Source organism: Camelus ferus, chromosome 14, assembly GCF_009834535.1.
Source record: "Camelus ferus isolate YT-003-E chromosome 14, BCGSAC_Cfer_1.0, whole genome shotgun sequence".
NCBI classification, from domain to species: Eukaryota; Metazoa; Chordata; class Mammalia; order Artiodactyla; family Camelidae; genus Camelus; species Camelus ferus.
Genome location: NC_045709.1, coordinates 16,536,490 through 16,554,132, shown reverse-complemented (window position 1 = coordinate 16,554,132; position 17,643 = coordinate 16,536,490). Strand labels below are relative to the sequence as shown.

The 17,643-nt window shown below is 36.0% G+C and overlaps 1 long non-coding RNA gene across 1 annotated transcript in view; it reads right to left on the bottom strand.

Annotated features, from left to right (window-relative positions):
* Window positions 1-4,838: 4,838 nt before the first annotated feature.
* Window positions 4,839-17,643, bottom strand: part of LOC116668570 — an 80,019-nt gene continuing 67,214 nt past the window's right edge. The window contains exon 5 of the long non-coding RNA XR_004325721.1: window positions 4,839-5,432. This is a non-coding gene — a long non-coding RNA (uncharacterized LOC116668570). The remainder of the gene's footprint in view (window positions 5,433-17,643) is intronic.

The window sequence follows — 17,643 nt, the reverse complement described above, 5'->3', positions numbered from 1 at the left end:
GCAGGTTGGATCACTTTCCCATCTGGTATGTGGCATGAAGATCACAGAACTGGTAGTGGGGAGAACCCAAATTGATCTAATGACAAAATCCACATTCCTCCCTACAACTCTATATTGCTTTGTTTACCAATACATACATGAACAGATTACAAATGTGATTTAAGGCTAACAAAGACTTTCTGTGGCTGTGATTTAATACATACGTACACACATTGAGAAGTATTAAGAAAAGTATTTTGCTTAAAACCACTATTGTTTTAGATATTATGCATACTTTTCTAATTAGGCAGTATAAATCCAGGAAGAGTTTTCAAAATATAGTCAGTTCTCATTATTTCTGGTAGATATGTCCTCTCAAGTAGCTCTGAACATTGACTCGGTGCACACGGAGCCATTGCTCCAAAGGGAAATACAGGGTTAGGTTCCTGCGAGTCTCTGGTCACAATATGTCTGTCAATCAATCCATATATAATCTTTTTTGGTGTGTTTTTCTGTTCAAAGATAATAGACTATATTTAGGCTACATTGAAGATTAATAACTCAAACTCATGGCCAACAGCACTACAGCTCATGCCGGAACGTCTTGATCTGACACACCTATTTTCTCTGTAAGGCATGATGCAGCATTCTTATACTTAGGAACACTAGACAACTCTTCAGCACTATACCTGGGGGCCACTCTAAGCAGCAAAATCAGAGATTAAAACACAAAAATGTGAAAAATCTGACACTAAATACAGAGAACAACCTTTACTTACACTATGAGCTGAAACAGGAAGTAGAAAATGGACTTACTCAACCTCAGCTGGGGACACATACCACTGCTCAGTACATGCCTATGAATGATTGAGAAAGCGCCTGGGTATTGACTTCGGGGTTACAAATAAATTGTGAGGAGTAAGTGAATTCACTAATGTCGAATCTGTGAATATTGAGGATCAAGTGATTATATTCAGAATATAGGTTCCCACTGTAGTTTTAGCCAATTTAAATCATTTTCCAACCATATGCACATGAAAAAACTTCTTACCTCTGGTTACAGAGGCTAAAAGCACTCAATCTTTGAATCCGTGTTTTGCTAACTCAGATGCATAGTAGGGTATTTCCACTGTGCAGGCCTCCTTCAAGTCAGCTGGGAAGGCCTGTTACTGCACTCCTTTCCTATCTAGGACACGTTCATGTTCTTTATGTCCCCATGACAGGAAAATCCAAGAGTTCCATCCTGCAGTCAGTGGCTAAATGCAACTGTGAAAATAGGACCCTAACAGAAATGGAATACAAGCCTAGGTTTCTTGCACCTTTGCTTTGTTTTTATTTTGTCCTTTCTTCCTATTGTGAGAGCATTTTTCTGAGCAATAATGGGCAGAAGCAACTTAATCATAACTGTGAAAAATGAGATTTAGAAGTGCCATTTTAGATGGAGATGATGCTTTTTGTCGTGGCAGGTACTGTTAAAAGCATACAGACAACACGTACCCCTGGAGGGTCTTTAGCATCTTTATGTCTGAAGTTAAATGAGCCTTGTTATTTTCCCCATTAGGGCTCAACTCACAGCCAGTTGCTACTTAGGAGAGCTTGGGCCTGGAGCCTGGAATGTCACCTCAATTGCCTGATGGCAGGTGGAAGTTCTTGCACAGCAAAGTCACAGGAGAAAATCTACTATTAGGAAATTGTCAAAGTGACAATAATGTAAATGCCCCTTAATCTTACCCCATTCTCACAGAATCAGGGTTTAAGAGTAATCTCTATAATGTACTGTAACCCATTAATTTATATTTACTATTCCCAAAGTGAAACGAAATCCAACCTTAACAATGGGAATTCTCACTACATGTCCCTTTCTGTTGTCTCCCAGGTACACACTTGGAGAGCAGAGATTCTGTATGCATTGCCTGGTACCTAGTTCCCGGATGTTAGTGGTATGGAGGTAAATCTGTGTTAACTGCATTATTATTTTTTATTTTTATTTAAAATTTTTAATTGTGATGGATTATAAGTAACATAAAATTTATCATCTTAACCATTTCTAAGCATACAGTCCAGTACTGTTATCACTGTGCAGCCAATCTCCAGAAAGTTTTCATCTTCAAAACACCATATCCATTTTAAACAATTCCCCCTTTGCCCACTCCCCACCAGCCCCTGGAAACCACCACATTCTATTTTCTGTTCCTATGAATTTAACTACTCAGATTCAATGAATTTGACTATTCATTTCTATGAATATGACTACCTCATATGAGTGAAATCATTCAGTATTTGTCTTTTTGTGTCTGGCTTATTTCACTTAATGTTCTCAAGGTTCATCCATGTTGTAGCATGTGCCACAATTTCCATCGTTTTTAAGGCTGAATGTATATACCAGTACATTTTGTTTTTCTGTTCATCTATGATGGACACTTGGGTTACTTCCACCTACTCCTTTATTTTAAAGCAGCTAAAATCTAGTGAAACAAAGGTGATAACACATACCCTTGGAACGAAGTTGATTATTATGCTCTCTTTAAATTTAGGAATTAAGCCCATTTCCTGGAGCTAGATAATCTGACCATGGCTTATGTGATCCCAGTCTATTTTATCTCTCTCCTCATCCCCTACCTCACTCACTCCTCTGTGGCTGTTTTTGCTCTTTGTCTCACAGGCCAATCTTACTCTCACCTCCAGAACTTTTCCAGTGTTGTTCCCTCCGCTTGGAATGTTTCCTCTTCTCCAATTTCTGGATAGCTCTCTCCTTTCCTTCAAATCTCTGTTCAAATGTCAGCTTATCCAGGAGACTTTCTCTGACCATCCTCTACCAGTAACAACCAGTCCCACACTCCCTGTCTCTCTTTTGCTTGATGTTTCCATAATAGCCATCACCCTAACTCATATATTGTCTTGTTTTTATCACCTATTTTTCCCACTAGAAAGTTCTATGAGGTTAGAGCTTTGTTTTATTCACCATTGTATCCCCAGTACTTAGACCTGTGTCTGGCAAATAAGAGGTCCTCAAAAACACTTTACTTATTCATTTGGTATTATTTATGTATTTCTTAATAAGTATCAGGCATTGTTCCAAGCACTTTACAAATGTTAGCTCATTTCATCCTTACAACCATCCTAAGAGGCAGGTATTATAATTGTCCATATTTTACAGACAAAGAAACTGAGATATCAAGTAACTTATTCAAGGTCACCCAGCTGGTATACGATGGAGCCACATTACAAATTCTAACAGCGTGGCTTTTAACCACAATTCTATGAGTGAAGGAATAAATAAAGGGACCTTTAAATTACAAAACAAGAGGTAAGAGGTTGCAGATTTTCACCTTTTCATTCCATCATGTTCTTGCTGGGTGACAAATTGTACTGTGAATTATAGATTCTACAGGGCAGAGGATGGAACGAATAACTTGCTCAACTGCCTTTTCCTTTCTGCTGGCAGAAAAAAGCCCTGGCACATGAAGCTGTATTTCTCTCCATCCTGGGAACTGTGTTCAGGGCTTCATTATGGGCAGTTGAAGTTAGCATAGTGCCCGCCTGACTAAACAACAGTCTAATTCTTTTCAGAACCTGGCAGGTCAGGACATACTAACATCCTTCTGGGAAAAAGATTTAGTCACTTATATTCACCAGTCTTAACTGGAAGTACAAATACCTTACTGAGAAAGGAAGACACTCTAGAATTTCAGCTTCCTTTTATGCTATATACAGATATCAACATTTAGAGCCATGTTTTTTCCAGCATATTCTTACAGTGTAATTGCTCTCATTTTTCTCATTCAGTGTTCTCTTTCTTCTCTCATCCCTGCTCTGTGTCCTTCATGATGTAGTGTATATTTGATATAGGGTCTTGGAATTCCCCTAATGTGTCACTTCAGTTGAACTTGGAAAACTCTGAGGTGATTACTAATTTATTGCTGTCTTCTGCTAAGTGCTTAATGCAAGCTTAATAAAAATCAATAGCTGTGTGTGCCTTTCCATTGTAGGAATATGCTTGTGATGTATGATTACGTTAGGCAGTTGTCAGGTGATTTACTGAAAAATCATCTAAGATAATCTACCATCTCCATTTTATTGGTGTCATGGATGATGTTAACGGCTGTATAAGTGGAAGTAGAAGCAGGGAGCAGATGGAGAAGAGCAGAAAACTATACACCCTCTTCTTCAAAAGGTGCTTTATGAGCAAAGAGGCTAATAATGAAGAATAAGGACATCTTGCTTGAACTGAATAACACCCCGGAGAATTAGAGTTAGGAGGCTAAATGCATTTCCAACCAAAAGGCCAAGGTTGTAAACTTACACATCGGGCTTTACCTCCTACCGGAAGAAAACTCACTCGTTTCTGACAACAAAGGGGGACTGGTCATTGACCTCACCATCTGCAGCACCACCCAGAACGCTTGACCTCCTGCCCCTCTGTGTTGGAGGAGAGCCTTGCTCTACAAAAGAAGATCTCTGTGCAAGATGGATAAAACTCTCTGTCTGCACTAAGAAAGAACTAGACCCTTTCGATAAAATAATTCAACTTTCTATTTTCAACTGTCCTCACAAACAGTGTGGGTGAATGGAGTTACAAACTGCTCGGACCTCATTGTTTTCTAGATCCACACAGAACACCTCAGTCCTCCAGCAGAGAGACTCTGCAGCCTGTGCACAGCATGGGACTGTGCAGGAGGTGGTATCTCCCAGCCCTGACTCGCATATCAGCAGGATATTCTGTTATGCTGAAGGAAGAACATGGTTCATCTTCTTTACAACTTCCAGAAATCTGACATTTCTTCCTAGCCAGGCCTCCCCAACTCCAGCTGCTCTGAATACCAAAATTGCCTGGCAAATTTTTAGTGTTTGGGGAGGTTTTTAAAAGGAGAAGCTCTTTAATTTGCTACACTACAACATCTGTGACTTCAGCTATTTCATGGAAATACCTCTGACTCGAAATATATGAACTGTTCAAAATGTTGGGACATAGACATTTATTATATCATTCATCTGATTAGAAATAATTTACATGAATAAACAACTGCAGCTTTTAATTTAAACTTAGAAAATTCTCAGAGTAAGCTCCTCTCATTCTCCAGAACAGAAGGCATAAAGAAGACAGCTAGCAGGCTGAGACTGATCCACTCCAGCTCTTATGCCTTTTCCATCTCCTCTCTTACTTGTCAGAACTGGACTGATTCACTTCAGACTCCACGCTTTCGAGATTTCACCTGATTGTTCACTCTCCATAGACAGCCCTTCGCCTCCCCGGGGAATGCATTTCTGCTATGACATTCTGCTCGATCCTTATAAGGCCCAGGCATCCTGGAAAGCTGCTCCACTGGCACACAATTCAGCAGTGGTGAGGCCGATGTTCTGAAGAAACACAGGGGAGGTGGGAAGAGATGTCCCACTCAGAGATGAGCTAAGAGAGCTCTTGACTTCAGCAGGCATAGAAAGTGATGGGTTTCCTTGGAAGAAAATTAAAAAAGATAAAGAAGGACTATCTTTACGAGTGTCAGATGAAGAACCACCATTTTGATCATTCTCTATACTCTTTAAACCAGGAGGCAGCTGCAGCCTCATTGGTGCTTTGAAATTCCTTGTGTCAATTTTACATTTTGCATTGTTTTCAGTGACCTACAAAGCAGTTGGCAAATAGTTAAGGCCATTCCATGGGTCTTGGATTACCAAGGACACCACCTGTATGGTCAGCTTCACTTCAGGCTCTCTTTAGGCGTCACTGGACAACAGATGACTCCATCAATCATTTGATTCTCAGAAAAATTTTGTCAGCCAATTGGTAATAATCTGCATCCTGTTTGTAAGTACACAGTCTCCTTGGAGGTCATCTGAGGACTCTGAGGATCTTCAGAAAAAATCTCCAGTGGGCAAGGTGCAGTGAGGATAATCAAGGAGGCCAAGGATCAATAGATCTTTCTTTAACTTCTGTTGGCCTTCTACTGGGTGAGTGGGCTTTACTAATGGATCCTGAATAAATAACTTCATCCCAAAGCTTAATTCTGAATCTCCACGTGCACACCCTCTTTCCTGCAGGATCATCTCTTGTGGCATGCACTGATTCACTCTGACTGCAAGTAGAAGTCTGGCGGAATCTGCACTAAGCCCAGTATGTAAGTACGTGCTCTAAAAGCAGGGAGGAGAAACTGAGCAGGAGTGCTTGACTAGGATGCAAGAGGCAGGGAAACCGGCTTCTTGCCTGGCTCTACCACTAACCACTCACTCATGATGATAACTCTGAGCAAGTCACCCTGTCAAGATTTCAGTTTCCTCACTTATAGAGTGAAAGGGTTGGACTAATTATCTGTAAACTTTTTTCCTGCTCTAGTATTCTCTCAATCTAAATGATAATGATGACCAATGAAATTATTTTCCTGAGGCTTTCTGTCAGTCATGTATGTGGATGTCTAAGAGGGAAATAGAGAAAGGCATATTAGCAGCTCTTGTTTTTTGACATTATTTTCTTAATTTCCTACAAATGCTTTGGTATCCTCTCTAAAAAAATTAGTAATTTTATTTACTATAATTAGAATTTCCAGTACATCATAAAATCCATAGGCAAACATTACACTAAGAATGTGCCAATGTGAAACCAAAATCACTAGTTTATTGGGTAAAAGAAATTATATGGCACTGTGTAAAATAAAACAAACAAGCCTACAAGTTTGAGAAACAAAAATAAGTTTGTGATTTTTCTTCCAGTGTTATCCATTTATTTGGAATCTTATAGAAATAATACTGGAGTATTGCAATACAAATTGGAGTCATAATATCTAATATTTAAAAAAACACTATCTTACATTCTTTCTTAATAGATTAGACAGCCAATAAAGAAGGTGCATCTGGTCCCTCTTAACTATGAAGAGCTCTCTATACACAAATCTACAGATCTCCAGAAGGAGAGTTGAAAAATACTCAAAAAAATAAAGGCTGAAAAATCCCCAGATTTGGGGGAAAAAAATCTACAGACTCAAGCTTAGTGAATCTTACATAGGATACGATCAAAGAAATAACACACCAAGACTGAAAACTAAGAAACAAAAAGAAAAGTCTAAACATGAAAGACAAAACAGAAATCTTGAAAACAATTACAAAGCAAGAAATGACTTCTTATAGGGGAAAAGCAATTTGAATGATCACACATTTCTCATTCAGAAATCATGGAGTCCTGAAGGAAATGGAACCACATTTTTCAAGTGTAGCAAGAAAATAACTGTCAACTCTGAATCCTAAATCTAGCAAAAGCATCCCTCAGAAATGAAGAGAAATCAAGATATTCTCAGATGAAGAAAAAGAAAATTTGTTTCCAGCAGACCTATTCTAAAATAACAGCTAAAGAAATTCTCTAAATAGAATGGAAACAAAAGAAGGAAGGAAGAATACGGTAAGCAAAAATATGGGTAACAACTCCTCTTGAGACTCCTAAAGTATGTTGATGGTTGAAGCAAAACTTATATCACTATCTGATGTGGTTCTGAATGTATACTGGGAAAATATTTAAGACAATTATAAATGGAGGAGAGTAAAGGGATGCACTAGGAGATAAGTGTTCTATGCTTTATTTTAACTGGCAAAATAACACCAGCAAACTGTAACAAGTTATATATAGATGATACATCCCTAGAGCAACCACTAAATCTATTCAAAAAGATACACTCAAAAACACTGTAGATGAATAAAAATGGAATTCTAAAAAATGTTCAAGTAACACACAAGAAGGTAGGAAAAAGAAAACAGAAATGAAAAACAGAATAAACAGAAAATAAAAAATAAAATGGCAGAATTAAGGCCTAACACATCAGTAATTACATTAAATGTAAATGACCTAAGTATATCAGTTAAAAGATCAATATCTGCAGACTGAAGTGACAGAAACTCATTTCAAATATAATGATATAGACAGGTTGAAAAAAGAATGAAAAAGATATACCATATAAACAATAATCAAAAGAAAGCACGAGTAGCTACATTAATGTCAAATAAAGTAAGATATAGTGCAAAGAAAACTACCAGAGACATAGAGGGATGTTATATGTATATGAAAAGGCAATTCATAAGATAATAATAATTCTAAGTGAGTATGTACCAACAAATAAGCTTCAAAATACTTGTACCAAACTGATAAAACTGAAAGGAGAAATAAATCCACAATTAGAGCTGGAGACTTAAACACCTCTTTCTTAAAAATTAAAAGAGCAACTGGACAGAAAATTATCAAAGATATAGAATAACCCAATAACTTACTTTATATTTAGGGATATAAAATAAGCCATCAACTAATAATATAACAGATATTTATAGAACATTTTACCCAACAACAGTAGAAAACACATTCTTTTCAAGTGCTCATGGGACATATACCAAATAGATCATATTCTGCACCATAAAACAAACTTCAACAAAATATTAAAAATTGAAATAATACAGAATGTGTTTTCTGACAACAGTGAAATCAAACTAGGATTCAATAGCAGACAGTTAACAGAAAAATCTCCAAACATTTGGAAACCAAACGACATGCTTCTAAATAATCCATGGATCAAAGAATGAATGAACTGAATGAAAATGGAAATATACCATATCAAAATTTATAAGTCAGCTAGAGCTGATAGAGAAATTTTTAGCATTAAAGGTGTATGAGAAAAGAGGCAAAGTCTCAAAGCAGTAATCTCAGAATCTAGAAAAAAATGGAACAAAATAAACCCAAAGCAAGCAGAAAAAAGGAAATAAATGTAAGAACAGCAATCAATAAAATGGTATGCTAATCTCAAAAATAGATCGGCAGTTTCTTTAGAAAAATCGAAACATGGGACTACTGTACAACTCAGCAATTATCCTCCAAGATATTTATCCAGAGAAACAAAAACTATGTTCACATAAAAACCTGTATATGAATATTTATGGCAGCTTTATTCATAATAGATCCACACTGGAAACAACCCAGAGGACCTTCAATGGGTGAATGATTAAGCAAACTGTAGTAAACCTACACTATAAAGTACAACTAAAGGAAATAAAATATTAATAGATAAATGGCCTGGATAAATCCCCAGAGGATGATGCTGAGTTAAAAGAGTCAGTGAAAAGGTTATCTACTGTACGACTCCATTAACATAACATTATTGAAATGAAAAAATTATGTAAAAGAGGAAAAAATTAGTGGTTGCCAGGGGTTAAGGAGGGGTGGTAGTGGGATGAAATGGATATGGCTATAGAAAGAACATGCGTGATCCTTGTGGTAATGGAAATATTTTTTGACTTTATCCTGGTTGTGATACTGTACCATGTTTTGCAAGATGTTACCATTGGGGGAAATGGAATAAAGGGGACTTGAGATCTCTCTATATTATTTCTTACAACTGCATTCAAGTCTATAATTATCTCAAAATTAAAAGTTTAATTAAAAAAAATTAAGGCAAGAATATATAATGGAGAAAAGGTAGTCTCTTCAGGCAAGTGGTATTAGGAAATCTTGACAGCAGAATGCAAATCAACAAAGCTGGAACACTCCCTCACAGCATACACAAAATTAAACTCAAAATGGCTTAAAGACTTAAATATGACAGGACATCATGAAACTCCTAGAAGAGAATATAGGCAAAACATTCTCGGACATAAATTGTAGCAATGTTTTCTTAGGTCAGTCTTCTAAGGCAATAGATATAAAGGCAAAAGTAAACAAATGGGACCTAATTAAATTTATAAGCTTTTGCACAGCAAGGGAAACCATATACAAAACAAAAAGACAACCTATGGACTAGGAGGAAATATTTGCAAACAGCTCATAAAACTCGATAACAAAAAACCAAACAACCCAATCAAAAAATGGGAAGAAAACCTGAACAGACATTCCCCTAAAGAAGACATACAGATGGACAAAAGGCACATGAAAAGATGCTCAGCATCACTAATTATCAGAGAAATGCAAGTCAAAACTGCAGTGAGATATCACCACCTCACACTGGTCAGAATGGCCATCATTAAAAAAAATCTACAAATAATAAATGCTGGAAAGGGTGTAGAGAAAAGGGAACCCTCCTATACTGTTAGTGGGAATGTAAATTGGTGCAGCCACTATGGTGAACAGTATGGAGGTTCTATACCAGTTGACTTGGTTGGAGTTTCAATGACAACTTTTTGAATAAGGGGGAAAAGGTGCAAAACAGATGTACAGTTTTAGCTCATTTTTGTTAAACAGACAATGACACAAATCATTAACTTAAAAAGCCTTGAAAGAAACACATCAGTTCTCAGCATGGGTTATCTTATGTAGGTGAGGCCCAATACATATAGTAATGGGAGGTAGGGAGAAAAGGATTATTAAAATTCAATAAAAAAAAAAGAGAAGAGAAAAATTCACTAAAACCACACATATACATGTGGGAAATATGCATAAAGAAATTAGAGGAAGATATCTGGAGTTAGATTTTTATGATCTTGAATATGTCTCTAATATATTATTAAGAAGGGTTTTATGGCAACATGTTAATTTGCTTCCATTTCATCTAGACCAAACCACAACCAAAAAAGCAGCCAATCTCTAGGTATGAATGTTGGGGTAGACTGCAAAGATGGCTACCAATAATCTGCCCCCTCGTCACTTTTAGGGTAATTTGTTACACAGCAATAGACACCTGAGACATGTTTATGGGTATGTAAATGTTTAAAGAGAAAAGAGACTATTATGAATAAAAACTTACCTATCAAAATTGGTTGCTTGCAGTGGCAGGAGGAATGAGAAGAGAGATAATTAACTTTTACCTTATATATTTTTGTATTGTATGTTTCTATAGTATAAATCAGTGGATAATATAGTATTCCCTACTTTGAAAAATATCAATTAAAGAAAAACTTTACAAGAAGAAATAAAATGTTCTATTTAGTTTTTTGTTTTGTTTTGTTTTACGTTAGAATTGGCCTTGGAAAAGTGTCTTCCTCTCATTTTATTGTTATTTATTGTTATTTGCTGCAGCATTCCACAGACCTCAGTTTCAGACTGGTTCTGTATAATGTTGGTTCCATAAACAACTTTATAAATCAAATTTAAGAAAAAAATAAGGGCTAAAAGCATATGCATGGAAAATAGCTGTGGATTGGCAACTTAAACATTCTTAATCTTTTAAAAATATGCTATAAAAACTAAGCAAGAGATAGACGTTAACAAAATTGATTTTAAAATATTCTCAGTAATGCAGTCTATAAAATACATTTAAAAAGTGCATTAGCTCACAAAACATTTTATCAACCTGTAAAATTTTCACTGGCCTTTTCTGTTTTTAACAGTGATAGAGCAATGATAAGTCTGCAGGAAATTTATCAGAGGCGTAAGAAAATGATGTTTTCACTGTGGGTTGCAGTTTTCATTTTATTAACTTTTATATTTATTGAATACTTGACTTCTTTAGGATCTTCCTGGATTGCTTATAGGCTGTAAAATTCCTAGCCAAGGCCATTTTCATTAATTCATTTCAACAGATTTATATCTGCAGTGTCTACTGTGTGTTGGATTCTGTGCCAGGTACTTGGAGAATGAGAATTACAGTTTTTAAAAAAGCAGAGTTTATTATCAATAACTAGATAGTGATTCAGTATGAAAAGTAAAACATCAAAAAAAAAAAAAACCAACAACAAAGAACGTGCATGGAGGTAAAGCCACAAAAACTAGACAAAGTAGATTCCATTTGAACTGGTCTGAAGGGTAGCAGGAGTTTGGCAGGCAGACAAAATGGGAAACTATATTCAAGACAGACTGGAAGGATGTAGGGAAGCATGGATGTGTGAAAGAGCATGGTATGACTGAGGATGAAAATGTAGTTTGTGAGAATGAAGGGATCTGATGGACAGAGAGTAGAAATGACAGATATTCGCTAAGCCAGGTCAGGCCTGGTTAGTACTTGGATGGGAGAAATGACAGATACAGCACAGTACTGAAATTTAGTACACAGGCTCTTTTCAACAAGGCTGTCAATTCAGTGAGAGAAAAAATAGTTTTCTCAACAAGTGATGCTGGAACAACTGGATACCCACACGCAGAAGACTGGAGTCAGACTCCTTCCTTAGACCATACTCAAAAATTAATTCCAAGTGATCACCAGTCTAAATGTAAGTGCTAGCACCATAAGATTTTTAGAAAAAAACATAGGAATAAATTTTCATGAACTTGGGTTAAGTTAGACAAAGCTTTCTTAGACATGTGCAACAGAACAAATATAGGTAACAAAAGAAAAAATAGATAAGTTGGAATTCATCAAAATTTTAAAAATTTGTACTTCAAGGAACATCATCAAGAAAGTGAAAAGAGAGCCCCACAGAATGGGAGAAAATATTCACAAATCACATATCTGATAAAGGCTTGTCTACAAGAATATATTAAAAAAAAACACCTCAACACTTTGCAAAGACAAATTACTCAATTTAAAACTGGGCTTAAAAACAATTTTTAATGATTTAACAGACATTTCTTCAAACAACATATTAAAATGGCCAATAGGCATCTAAAAATATGTTCAATATCATTTGTCATTAGGGAAATGCAAATCAAAACCACAATGAGATACTATTTCATATGCACTAGGATGAGTATAACAAAAGACAGACAATAATAAATTTTGGTGAGGATGTGGAGAAATTGGAACCCTCATACACTGTTGGTGTGATTTTAAACTGGTACAGCCCCTTTGAAAAATGGTTTGGCAGTTCCTCAAAAAGTTTAACACAGAGTTAGCACATGACCCAGCAATTCTAAGTATGTCCCCAAGAATAATAAAAACATGTTCACACCAAAACATGTAGATGAATATTTATAATAACATTAGTCGTAATAACCAACAAGTGGGAAGAATCCAAATGTCCATAAGCTGAATAAACTAAAGTATATCCATACAATGGAATGTTATTCCACAATGAAAAGAAATGAAGTACTGATACCTGCCACTAGGTGGATGAACCTTGAAAGCATTATGATAAGAGAGAACTGGGCACAGAAGACCACATATTATATGATTCCATTTATATGCAATGTCCAAAACAGGCAAATCTATAGAGATGGAAAGTAGGTTAATGTGGCTGGGGACTAGAGGGTAGGACTGAGGGGGAAATGCGAAGTGACTGCTACTGGGTAGGAGGTTTCTTTCTGGAGTAATGAGAATGTTCTCAAATGGAATGTGGTGATGGTTGCACAACTCTGGGCAGATAGTAAATGGGTGAATTGTATGGCACATAAATTATATCTCAATAAAGCTATTTTAAAAATCTATGTCATGTTAAAAAAACAAAAACGAAAACACACACTGTAGAATCAGATGACCTAGGCTGGAATCTACGCCCTACTGCCAACCAATTATGAAGACCTGAGCTAGCTACTTAATCTCTGTATCCACTTTATTCATCTGTAAATGAATGAGTACTTCCAGCTGAGATCTCAAGGGAACTTTTCACAGAGGTGGAATTTGGGCTCGTCTCAAAGACAGTGTCTTTATAGATTCTGAGACAAAGACTTTAACAAGAAGGAGAGAGGAATGCAGAGTTCTGGAGGACCTGCTGTGTGCCAGGGTCTTTGCTAAGCATTCTATGTACATTACCTCATTTAATGCCCCCTGTTTAGTACTTACGAGAAAATTGACTCTGAAAGTGAAGTGATTACATGACCAAGAAGGGGTTCAATTGCAGGTACAGAAGAAGGTCCTGGGTCTGACCTGAGTTTTGACTGTGAGGAGGGAAATACAGACAGCCAGAAGACGGACTGAGGTGAGGTTTATCTGACAGCTTGGGAGGGGGCATGCTGAAGCGGCAGTCAGGTTGCTTAGGAACTTTGATGGCCAGATAGGTTTCCTGGATTTCATCCGATGGGTGATAGGGAACATGGAAATGCTTATCCAAAAGGGCCATAAGCAGTAGGGATGTGGAAGTATTTTACATGTAAAAATCTAAATTCATCTTGTATGTTATTATATAACTCAATTGTACCTTTCAGAAACCTTGCAATGTTACTCAAAATAGACACAGTCTGACAAGCTTGCCTTAAGTGAATTTTCCAGAGGAGAAATTGCTTTGCTTCGACAATTGAAATATGATTTTTATAGATGAATTAAAATCCTACCCGAGACTGAGAATTTGTTAATTTGAGCTGCTGATTGTTAGCAAATGACAGATTGATTCTGATGGGAGTTTTGGAGCTAAGAATAGATAATAGAAGTTTTAAAATCTCATTGAAATTCTCAAAAGATGAACAAAAACTGTAGTCTCACTTTATACAAGAGCTCAGTGAAAAGGAAAACCACATCTGTAGTTATTCAAACGGAATAGCAGATTTGCATTGTATACTCATTTATTCAGTGGTGTTTTTTTTGACCAGCAGTGTGAAGCTTTGCCTGCACCTACTGCTTGGAAAGAGGTTCTTTCAAGCCCATTCACAAGCAGTGTCCAGCAAGCATCTGAAGTGTCTAGGGGCTATCAGAACCAGCATGCCACGGTAGGTACCATGCAGTTGAAGAAGCAAGTTGCAAATGCATACTCAGTTCCATTCTAGGTATCTCAATCTCAAGTCATGCTGCTAGATTAGTGCCTGTGTGTGGAAGTCTCAAATGCAAGAAGATGCTTTCTCTCTAAGCCAATGATTCTCAACTGAGATCTTACACCTCCTAGAAGGATGCACTTGGGGAAAAAAAATGAGGGAGCATGTTTTTGTTTACTGCAATGATTGGGAGCTTTTGTTAGAATTTAGAGACTATCCTGAAAGCCATGGGACAGGCATGCACAGTGAAAAACTGCCCTGCATTCTGTATGATTTCCAAATCTCCTGCTGTGCTATTATTTAAGCTTCTCTGAGACTAGACCTTAATTTCATTTTTACACACAAAAAGAAAGTAGTTTTTACATGGTTTTAATACATACTGATTTTTCCAGCAATGAAACTACCATATAAACTGTGAAAAGACTAGTATTTAGTCTTATTTAGCCTTATTTTAAAATGTTTAATGTGACCATCTATGTTTAAAGCATTTATTTATTTATTTATTTATTTATTTATTTATTTATTTATTTATTTATTTTGGTTACCTACATTTTGCAATACCGTTCTCATACATTGATTATACAATTTCTCTATAGCTTTTTGTAGTAAAGCTTCTTTTTCTAATCCATCCTCATTTTCTGTTACCCATGGAAGGAAATGATATCTAATGTAAATTAAAATATGAGACTGACTGCATGCATTGCTGTGTGGTGGAATTTCAAGAAAGGAGATAGGTTTTTGGTTTCCTGTCCTGTGTTACAACACAGAGAATTAATTATTGTGACACCATACATGAATACAGCCCAGCTCATTTGCAAGAAATCCAACTTTCTCATTTTCTCCACATTAAGAGTTGACAATTTGTCTTGGCATCTAATTTTTAGTTTAATTAAGGTTTTTTTTTTCTGCCTTTTATCACATACTTATATGTCTACCTGTTATTACTTATCTCAACCTTGGTTTTATTCTAATTCCACCCTTTACCTCTACTCCTTCATTTTTCTGTAACCCTTCTACCAAATGGCTTCTCATATTACTTCTTTTAAATTCAAAACTATTCATTATAACCATCAGATTATTTCACTATATCTTCTATTATAATCAAGCAGGACATTATATATTAAACACACAATCATTTAATTATAAGTTACTTTTCTTTTTAGTTCATTTATTACACTTAATGCTGGTTATTATACTTGTGTTGGTTTTTTTTAAATTATGTGTATCTTCTATCTATAAATTTCTTTTCAGAATAGTAAGCAGAGTGCACTTGTTATAAAACTTTTTCATAAATAATTATTATATTAAGTGGTCACAGCACTTCTATTATTGTAACAAAACACGTTTCACACTTTATATCTGAGAAAACAGAATGTGACTTATCCAAGATAACACGTAAAGAATGAGCTTTGATATCTTAAAAGTTACAACAACTTGACTTATATTCTCAGTTTATGGCCTTGCATTCAACATTAAAATGCTTTATTCATTCATCATTTGGAAAGTCAGTAACTGTAAGTTGTAGTCGGAGGTAATTATGAGAACTTTATCTAGACCTAATTATTATTATTAACAGTAATGCAAGTAATAGCCACCATGTATCAACCACATGCAGGCATCATACTCAGAACTTTCCATTTAGTATTGCCTATAATCCTCATAATTATGCTAAATAGGTATGGTGTAATGTATGTACACAGATTATTAAAATCAGACTTATTGCAGTAACTTCAGTTACTTCAGTAACTTGCCTCTGATGATGAGGCTAGTGTGTAACAGGGGCCTACACTCAATCTTTGGCCTGTCTCTAATGCCCACATATTCTGTCTCCAAAAAGAACAGCGTTCTTTAGTTTTGCATTAAGAAATGTAAAAGATAAGAATAATACTTTGGATTACAGAGGCAAGGAGGAGTGCTTTCAATAGATCCACTAAGGAAATCAATAATCCCTAGAAGTATTTCTAATCAAAATGATGGAAGTAAAGACACTGTAACTCACACCAGTGGCTCACTGACTTTCACTAGCTATCCATGATGATATCCCCTTTCTCACCACTTGGAACTGATTCACTAATATTTGCTCCCCACAAGACCATATCAAACATCAAATCACAGAGTGACTTATGAAAAGATGTTATAATTTGTGCTACCCAAAATGGTAGCCATCAGCCTGTATGTAGCTGTTGAACATTAGAAATGTGACTAGTCTGAACCGAGACATGCCGTAAGTGTGAAATACTCCCAAGATTTTAAATACTTAATATGAAAGAATGAAACATCTTATTAATAATTCTTATTTTTATTTTATGTTGAAATGATATTTTGGAGATATGGGCTAAATAAAATATTATTAAAATTAATTTCATCTGTTTATTTTTACCTTTTTAATGAGACTAATAGATTTTAAATGATATATTTAGTTCACATCTGTAACTTGCATCATATATCTGTTAGACAATACTGTGGTGGACCATATGTCTTTTCAAATAACCACCTTTAAAATCAAATCAAGGGAAAAAAATCAAAGAACAAAAGCAAAACAACAGACAACACTCAATACTAATAATCACCAACACTAAGTGTGCTAGAAAAATTATTTGACTAAAGCTTCAATCTTAGTTTTGTCTGCCAGTCAACAGACATATAAACCTTAACAAATCGTTTAGTGTCTATTAACCTTAGTTTCTGTAAAATGAAGATAACTATATTGCTTACCTCACAGGGTTGTGACAACTGTAAAATGAACAATTATTTCATTCGTTCACTCATTTGACAAAAATTTTTTAGAATCTACTATGTGCAGGTACCATGAATACGGAGAATAATAAATCTTTGTAGCTGCTCTCAAGGACCTTGCAGTAGAAGTTATAGAGTCTTATAGGAGCCATGACAGGGAGCATGATAAAGTGTTGGGTTCCTGGTTTACTCCACTTGGGGGATTAAGGCAAAGTTCAACAGAGGGATTAGCCTCTGATCTGCCTCTTGAACATGAGGGGGAATTCACCAAGTGGAGAGGTCAGGGAACATCTTGTCTTCATGTCTCCAAGGCATGAGAGAGCAAAGTGTGCTCTAAACAATAGAGAGGATTAAGGTGCTGGCCAACAAAGGAGGACAAGCCATATTTCCATGTTGGAAGGTTCTGGGTCGGC